The sequence below is a fragment of the Triticum aestivum genome, chromosome 1D (assembly GCF_018294505.1).
Source record: "Triticum aestivum cultivar Chinese Spring chromosome 1D, IWGSC CS RefSeq v2.1, whole genome shotgun sequence".
NCBI classification, from domain to species: Eukaryota; Viridiplantae; Streptophyta; class Magnoliopsida; order Poales; family Poaceae; genus Triticum; species Triticum aestivum.
In genome coordinates, this window is record NC_057796.1 from 1,075,932 (window position 1) to 1,083,973 (window position 8,042).

Sequence of the window (8,042 nt, forward strand, 5' to 3'; positions counted from 1 at the left end):
CGTTTTTAACAAAAAAATACTTTGATAATTTTAATTGCATAAATTTTATATAATTTTACGTTAATATTGTTTTGATCAGAACTAGAGTTTTATAAAAGCTTTTTAGTTGATTATTTTTGCTATTGAAAAATATTATAGTTTTGTTTTAGTTTATCATAAAAAATATTTTAATTGATTCTTTTTAGTTAATTTTTTGCTATTAGAGTTTTGTAAAAGCTTTTTCGTTCAGCCTTTTTGCTATTAGTTCATTCTTTGAGCTAAATAACCCTGAAGTTGAAAAGTACTACAAATGAACTCTGAAAAGGTTTGAACATGGCATGGTATCATAATCTCACCCACATAGCATGTGCCATAATGTTGAGAGGGTTACAACAAAAACTATATGCACTTCGTGTACAAACTGGACAATCTATTTTGAAGTATCAGGGTTTCGGGCGAAAACTCATCTATTACAAAAGGGATTTCATTTTTCTAACTTATTTCAACTCCAGCCTTTTTGTACATTCAATATGCACCATTCAAAGCCACATCATAAATTTTTCAACCCTTTTCTGACTTCATTTGCTATTTTTCATGCATTTAATGATTTTTTTGAGCTAAATGACCCTAAAGTTGAAAAGCACTACAAATGAACTCTGAAAAGGTTGAAACATGGCATGGTATCATAATATCACCCACATAGAATGTGCTAAAAAGTTGAGAGGGTTACGCCAAAAACTAGATGCACTTCGTGTACAAACTGGACAATCTCTTTCGAAGTATCAGGGTTTCAAACGAAAACTCATCTGTTACAAAGGGATTTTATATTTTTAAGTTATTTTAACTCCAGACTTTTTGTGCGTTCAATATGCATCATTCAAAGAGACATCATCAATTTTCAACAATTTTCTGACTTCATTTGCTATTTTTCATGCATATAATGATGTTCTTGAGCTAAATGAACCTGAAATTGAGAAGCACTACCAATGAACTTTGAAAAGGTTGAAACTTGGCATGGTATCATAATTTCACCCACATAGCATGTGCTAAAGAGTAGAGACGGTTACGGAAAAAACTGGATGCACTTCGTGTACAAACTGGAAAATCTCTTTCAAAGTATCAGTGTTTCGGAAGAAAACTCATCTATCACAATGAATAAACATGCATAATCTTCACTCTTTCTTCGTGTGTGTCCCTTGCTTATTGCGCCATAACCATGTATAATCTTCATCATTTAACAGGATGCTTGGGTCAGTCTTCAATGTGAAGGGAGGAATTTCATGAAACTTTTCATAATCTTTTGACATGTCTGTCTTCTCCTCCACACCCACGATGTTTCTTTTCCTTGAAAGAACTGTGTGGCGCTTTGGCTCATCGTATGATGTATTCGCTTCCTTACCTTTTCTTTTTCTCGGTTGGGTAGACATGTCCTTCACATAGAAAACATGCGCCACCTCATTGACAAAGACGAATGGTTTGTTTGTGTACCCAAGATTGTTGAGATCCACTATTGTCATTCCGTACTGCGGGTCTACTTGTACCCCGCCTCCAATCATACTGATCCATTTGCACCAAAAAAGAGACCTTAAATTCACATCCGTTGTCAAGTTCCCTATCTACTCTATGTAACCATAATATGTATCCTTTGCCCTATTGGTGTTTGTTGCATCAAAGCAGACACCACTGTTTCGGTTTGTGCTCTTTTTATCTTGGGCGATCATGTGAAATGTATTCCCATTTATCTCGTACCCTTGGTAAGTAAATACAGTCGAAGATGGTGTCCTGGCGAACAAGTATAGCTCATCTTCAACAATTTTGCTATGCATGAGATATGTTTGCAACCAACCGCCGAAAGTCCCAATGTCTTCATTGGTAATCCAGTCGTCAGACTGCTCCAGGTGTTTGGAGCATCCAATATTCTTGTGTTCATTGATATACGGGGCCACCAAGGTGGAATTATATAGAACTGTGTAGTGTGCTTGCGCCCAAGAATGCACGTCCCTACATATTATTGATTTCGCTCCTAGCGTGCCTTGTCCACTTAGTCACCCCTCATACTGCGATTGAGGGACACCAATTGGCTTAAGGTAAGGAATAAAGTCAACACAAAACCCAATGACCTCCTCTGTTTCATGGCCATTAGAGATGCTTCTTTCTGGCCTAGCACGGTAACAGACATATTTCTTTAAGACTCCCATGAACCCTCTCAAAGGGGAACATATTGTGTAGAAATACAAGACGTAGAATGACAATCTCTTGGACTAGCTGAACTAGGACGTGCGTCATAATGTTGAGGAAGGATGGTGGGAACACCAACTCCAAACTGACAAGACATTGGACCAAATCACTCTGTAACCTTTGTAGGATTTCTCGATCGATTAACTTCTGAGAAATTGCATTGAGGAATGCACATAGCTTCACAATGGCTAATCGAACATTTTCTGGTAGAAGCCCCCTCAATGCAACCGGAAGCAGTTGCGTCATAATCAAGTGGAAGTCATGAGACTTTAGGTTCTAGAATTTTTTTCTCTGCCATATTTATTATTCCCTTTATATTCGACGAGAAGCTAGACAGGACCTTGATACGGAGCAGACATTCAAAAAAATTTCCTTCTTTGCTTTTTTAAGAGTGTAGCTGGCAGGACCTTGATACCGCTTTGGATCCATGTCATCTTTGTCATTGACACGTTCCTGGTCCTCGTGAGCCTCCGGTGTATCTTTTGTCTTCCCGTACACGCCCAAGAAGCCTAGCAGGTTCACACAAACTTTCTTTGTCACGTGCATCACGTCGATTGCAGAGCGTACCTCTAGGTCTTTCCAATAGGGTAGGTCCCAAAATATAGATTTCTTCTTTCACATGGGTGCATGTCCCTTAGCGTCATTCGGAACAGATTGTCCGCCATGACCCTTTCCAAAGATTATTTGTAAATCGTTGACCATGTCAAGTATACCATCACCAGTACGGAGGATGGGCTTCTTCTGGTGATCTGCCTCACCTTTGAAATGCTTGCCTTTCTTTCTTAAGGCATGCTTGGCCGGAAGAAATCGACGATGTCCCAGGTACACATTCTCTTGCATTTGTGCAAATATATACTTTCAGTCTGATCTAAATAGTGCATGCATGCGTTGTATCCCTTGTTTGTCTGTCCTGGAAGGTTACTTAGAGCAGGCTAATCATTGATGGTTACAGACAACAACGGTCATAGGTTAGATTCCTCCTGTTTGTGCTCAGCCCATGGAAGTACACCTTTTTTGACCCACAGCTATAAAAGTTCTTCAACTAATGGCCTTAGGTACACATCAATGTCAATGCCGGGTTGCTTCCGGCCTTGGATGAGGACTGGCATCATAATTAACTTCTGCTTCATGCACAACCAAGGAGGAAGGTTATAGATACGTAGAGTCACATGCCAAGTGCTATGATGGTTGCTCTGCTCCCCAAAAGGATTAATGCCATATGCACTTAAACCAAACCATACATTCCTTGCGTCACCTGCAAAGTCCCGCCACTGTCTCTCAATTTTTCTCCATTGCGACCCGTCAGCGGGTACTCTCAACATCCAATCTTTCTTACGGTCTTATTTGTGCCATCGCAATAACTTGTCATGCTCATTGTTTCCAAACAAACGTTTCAACCATGGTATTATCGGAGCATACCACATCACCATGGCAGGAACCCTCTTCCTGGGGCGCTCGCCCTCAACATCACCAGGGTCATCTCGTCTCATCTTATACCGCAGTGCACCACATACCGGGCATGCATGCAAATTGTCGTACTCCTCACCGCGGTAGAGGATACAGTCATTAGGGCATGCATGTATGTTCTGCACCTCTAAACCTAGAGGGCAGAAAACCTTCTTTGCCTCATACATACTGTCAGGCAATTCGTTATCCTTTGGAAGCTTCTTGTTCACTATTATCAGTAGCGAACCAAATCCCTTGTCAGATACACCATTCTCTGCCTTCAATTGCAGCAATTCCATTGTGGTACCGAGCTTTGTGTTGCCATCTTTGCAACTTGGGTACAACCATTTTTTGTGATCCTCTAACATGTGATCGAACTTCAACTTCTCCCTTTCATTTTCGCATCCTCTCTCTGCATCAACAATGACCCGGCGAAGATTATCATCGGGCACATCTGGTGCCTCTTGATCTTGAGCTTCCCCCATTGTAGTATCACCGTATTCAGGGAACATAGCATGCGGATAGTTGTCATCGTCCCCTTCTTCTTCATTGTCTTCCATCACAACCCCTCTTTGTCCGTGCTTGGTCCAAACATAATAGTGGGGCATGAATCCCTTCTCAAGCAAGTGGACGTGAAGGGTTTTCGGGGATGAGTAATTCTTCGTATTCCCATAGTGAACACATGGACAGTACATAAAACCATTCTGCTTGGTTGCCGTGGCCACACCGAGAAAATTACGCAGGCCCATAATGTACTCCGAAGTGCGTCGGTCACCGTACATTCATTGGTGGTTCATCTGTATTATGTAATAAAGTATATCAAAAACCAATACAGAACATCAAGAATAGAGAAATGACCAAATTAATGCAAGTTCATCATCACATTAAAACCAAAGTACAGTAGTGATCAAATGTTATTACTGCAAAAATAGATACATAAAGATCATATATAATTATCATAAAACAACATACAACCATGTAAAACATTTAAATGAAACAACAAATGTGATCAAAATGGCAACTAAGGTAACAATTGATCAAACAACATAATGATACCAAGGCTCTTTATCAATGTCATATTTTCTAATATTCCTAATCTTCAAGCGCATTGCATCCACCTTGATCTTGTGATTATCGATAACATCGGCAACATGCAACTCCAATTTCATCTTCTCTTCTTCAATTCTTTTCAACTTTTCTTTTAAATAATTGTTTTCTTTTTCAACTAAATTTAACCTCTCGACAAGAGGGTCATTTGGAATTTCTGGTTCACATACCTCCTAGATAAAAATATCTATGTCAATTTGGTCGGCATAACTGTCATCAACACTAAATGAAACATATAGTTACTATAAAAGATAATATACCACATCTGAACCATAGGCCGGACAAGAGACGACGTGGGCGGATACCAAAATCATGGCAGTATATAATTACAAACAATAATACAAGTAAGAAAATTATACAAGTCGCTATATAAATCATACAAGTCAGAAATGTTTTCTCTAAAAAAAGATAATTAAGAACAAGAGGCTTACCACGATGGTGCTGGCGACGAGATCGGCGCGGGCGATCGACGGGGGTGAGGACGACGGGGACGGGGACGGGACGGCACCCTACACATGTGCAAACTAAAAAGTTAATTTGAGCTCAAAATGTGCATTTAAATGAAATAAACTCACACGCACACTCCTCCACCAAAACTTACAAACCACACTACTTCGAGAGTTTTGAAATGAGCTAAACTAGTAGTGAGAGATGAGGATGAAGTTGCTAATCTTTTTAGAACACTTGGATAGTTGGTGCACCGCCAAACCTAGACAAATCGTGGGCAAAATGAAGCTTGGAGGTCGAGCTTGGAGAGGAGAGAAAGCTTTAGTGTGGCTCAGGCATTTCATCGAACACCTCATGTGCATAGAAGGTGAGAACAGAGAGTAGCACAACCTGCACACGCTGGCCGGCCAGAAAACAAAGGAGTATGCGAGCCGGGACGAGCATATATATAGGAAATCTTTTAGTCTCAGTTGGTGTCTACAACCGGGAGTGAAGACATGCCTTTAGTCCCGGTTTCGGACACCAACCGGGACTAAAGGGGTTGCGCATGGAGCCAGGTTCTTTAGTCCCGGTTGATGGCTGAAACCGGGACTAAAAGGCCCCAGACGAACTGGGACTGGTGTCCGCCTAGGCCCGACCAACGTCCTGGCCGCTCGAACCGGGATTGATGCTTGCATCAGTCCCGGTTCGTAAGTCGACCGGGACTGTTGCTCCGGTTTAGCAAAACCAAAGCCATGTTTTCTACTAGTGTTAGCCCGTGTGTGTGTGGGATTATTCCCGAAACAAGATATGTCCGCCAGTTAATTTAAACAGATCAGATTTGGTGCGGACGAACGCATAGAATCCGGACAAAAAAAACTACCACGCCAACCGATCTTGTCCGCCAATCGAGCTTTTCAGGTTGCACGGGTGGGTCGGGTTGGTGGCATCAGCTGTCATGCTTTATTTCACTTCCGAACGGACCGCCCTAGCTAGGATCGGACTACCGATTGATGGCCCCTAGGGCAAGTACATCAGTCTAGGCGGTTGCTGTCTGCAAAGTACCTGCCACCTCACTCACAAAGAGACGGCTAAACAGACACATTATTCGCTGAGAAATCTATTTGACTTTCGGAAACAGTTTACTGCGTCCTTCTGCCATTTAGTTGCTTCACTATACAAAGGTGAAGCACAATTAAGATAAACGTAAATCAGGGTATATGCTTGGTTAGCTGTGACTCTCCAAGCGGACAGCTCAAAATAGGGATAAAATGTCTAAATTGGGCAAGTGAGACGAACAAAAATTAAAACTAGCTAAATGACTGTGCGTTGTCACGGAATAAAAAATAAGAGATGTATAACAAGATTAATTAACTATACTTTATATTTATGAATTTGTCCCTGATCTACAACTTATCACAAAAACAAATATCTTGTTTTTATTGATTTCTTATATATGACGATCCACATGCACCCCTCTATTTTCTTTACCCTAGCCAAATGTCATCTAAATAACCGTGTTGGAGGAGAAATTTTGCTCTTTGTTCTTTCTTACTTATGCCTTGATGCGGCTTTGTTGTTCTATCGCTGTTTCAAAGTAAATGAAAGTGTGATGAAAAAAAAATCCAGTTCCAGAGGGCGCCTTCACCTATACCATCTACATGTAACCTAAAATGGCGTGGACATCTCAAGAGGTGGTCGCCGACCTCACTCTTTGGGCACGTAGGCATCCTCGCCGGCCGGCCCCTCCAGCAAGAAGGAGATCGTCCTCTCCTATGGCGACGAGGAGGAGTAGACGCCGTAGCAGCAGCCCGCCTCCTCATGGGATGCTACTCAGACGGAAAAATACTTCGTCCCTCAGATGGAGATCATGATGGACTGATCGCTCCATGAGATACGCCCGGTGCCGCCATCATCGCCGTCCCAGTTGCCCTACCGCGCGAAGCGGGAGCCAGTGTCCCCACTCCAACGGGTCAAGGACGACCTCGCCTTCCCTGCGCAACCGCGGCGCACCAGGGTCGGACGCCGTGTCAAGGAGGAGCCAGCACCCCCCCCCCTCGTGCAACCGTGACATCCAGATTGGACACCGCGTGAAGGAGGAGTCAGCGTCGCCGCCGGCGCACAGTCGGTACAACTGCATTGATGGGCACGCGCTGCCAGCCCGCCGCAACACTCGAGTCAAGGATGAGCTTCCCCTCCAACCATGAAGGCGCGAGGCCACATCCTCCACTACATCGGAGGTAGCGGTCCCTCGGGATCGGGGGCCATCCTGTCAAAGGGGGAGCGCACAGGGAGGCAGCACACGTGAGACAACCGGCACAATGTCGGATGCCATTCGGTGTTCGGTAAGCCGGACGCTGCGCCGGAATGGTCCGCAACAACGCAGACTTCGCTGTCGCGTGGGCCCTCGACCGCTCTGTCACCACCACGGAGAAGGCCGAGGCACCGCCGTCACCTTGCCAGCGAGCTCGGCAAGATCGGCCAGGAGTGGTCGCTTAGCGACTCCTCGCTATTGCCAGTGGCTAGTCCGCGGGCGTGATCGGCATTCGCCTCGGCGGGCCCTCTGTACTGTGCAAAAGGAGGCAGACCAGCTCCTCTGCGAGCGGCAGGAAGTTGCGGGACAAGGTTGCACTGGCGGTCCGGCGCCCTTCCGCTGCTGGAGGAACAACAACTACGGCACCGACAGTAATGACGGTGCGGTGGAGCAGGGCGGCCACATATACGAGGTGGTCGTCTGGTACTAGTTGTAGGATTTTTTGTCTTCTAGTTTTTAGTTAGTCGGTCGAAATATCGGCCATTTTATCTAAATTATATCCCAACAAGTGTTGGGAAACGTAGTAATAATT

At 43.8% G+C, this 8,042-nt stretch overlaps 1 long non-coding RNA gene across 1 annotated transcript; it reads right to left on the reverse strand.

Moving 5' to 3' along the window:
- Positions 1–1,180: 1,180 nt before the first annotated feature.
- On the reverse strand, positions 1,181–5,596 carry LOC123161836 (uncharacterized). The gene is made up of 3 exons (XR_006480907.1): positions 5,372–5,596; positions 5,202–5,279; positions 1,181–4,460 (listed from the first exon to the last, which is right to left on the reverse strand). It is a non-coding gene; the product is annotated as an uncharacterized lncRNA (long non-coding RNA).
- Between the last annotated feature and the right edge of the window lie 2,446 nt (positions 5,597–8,042).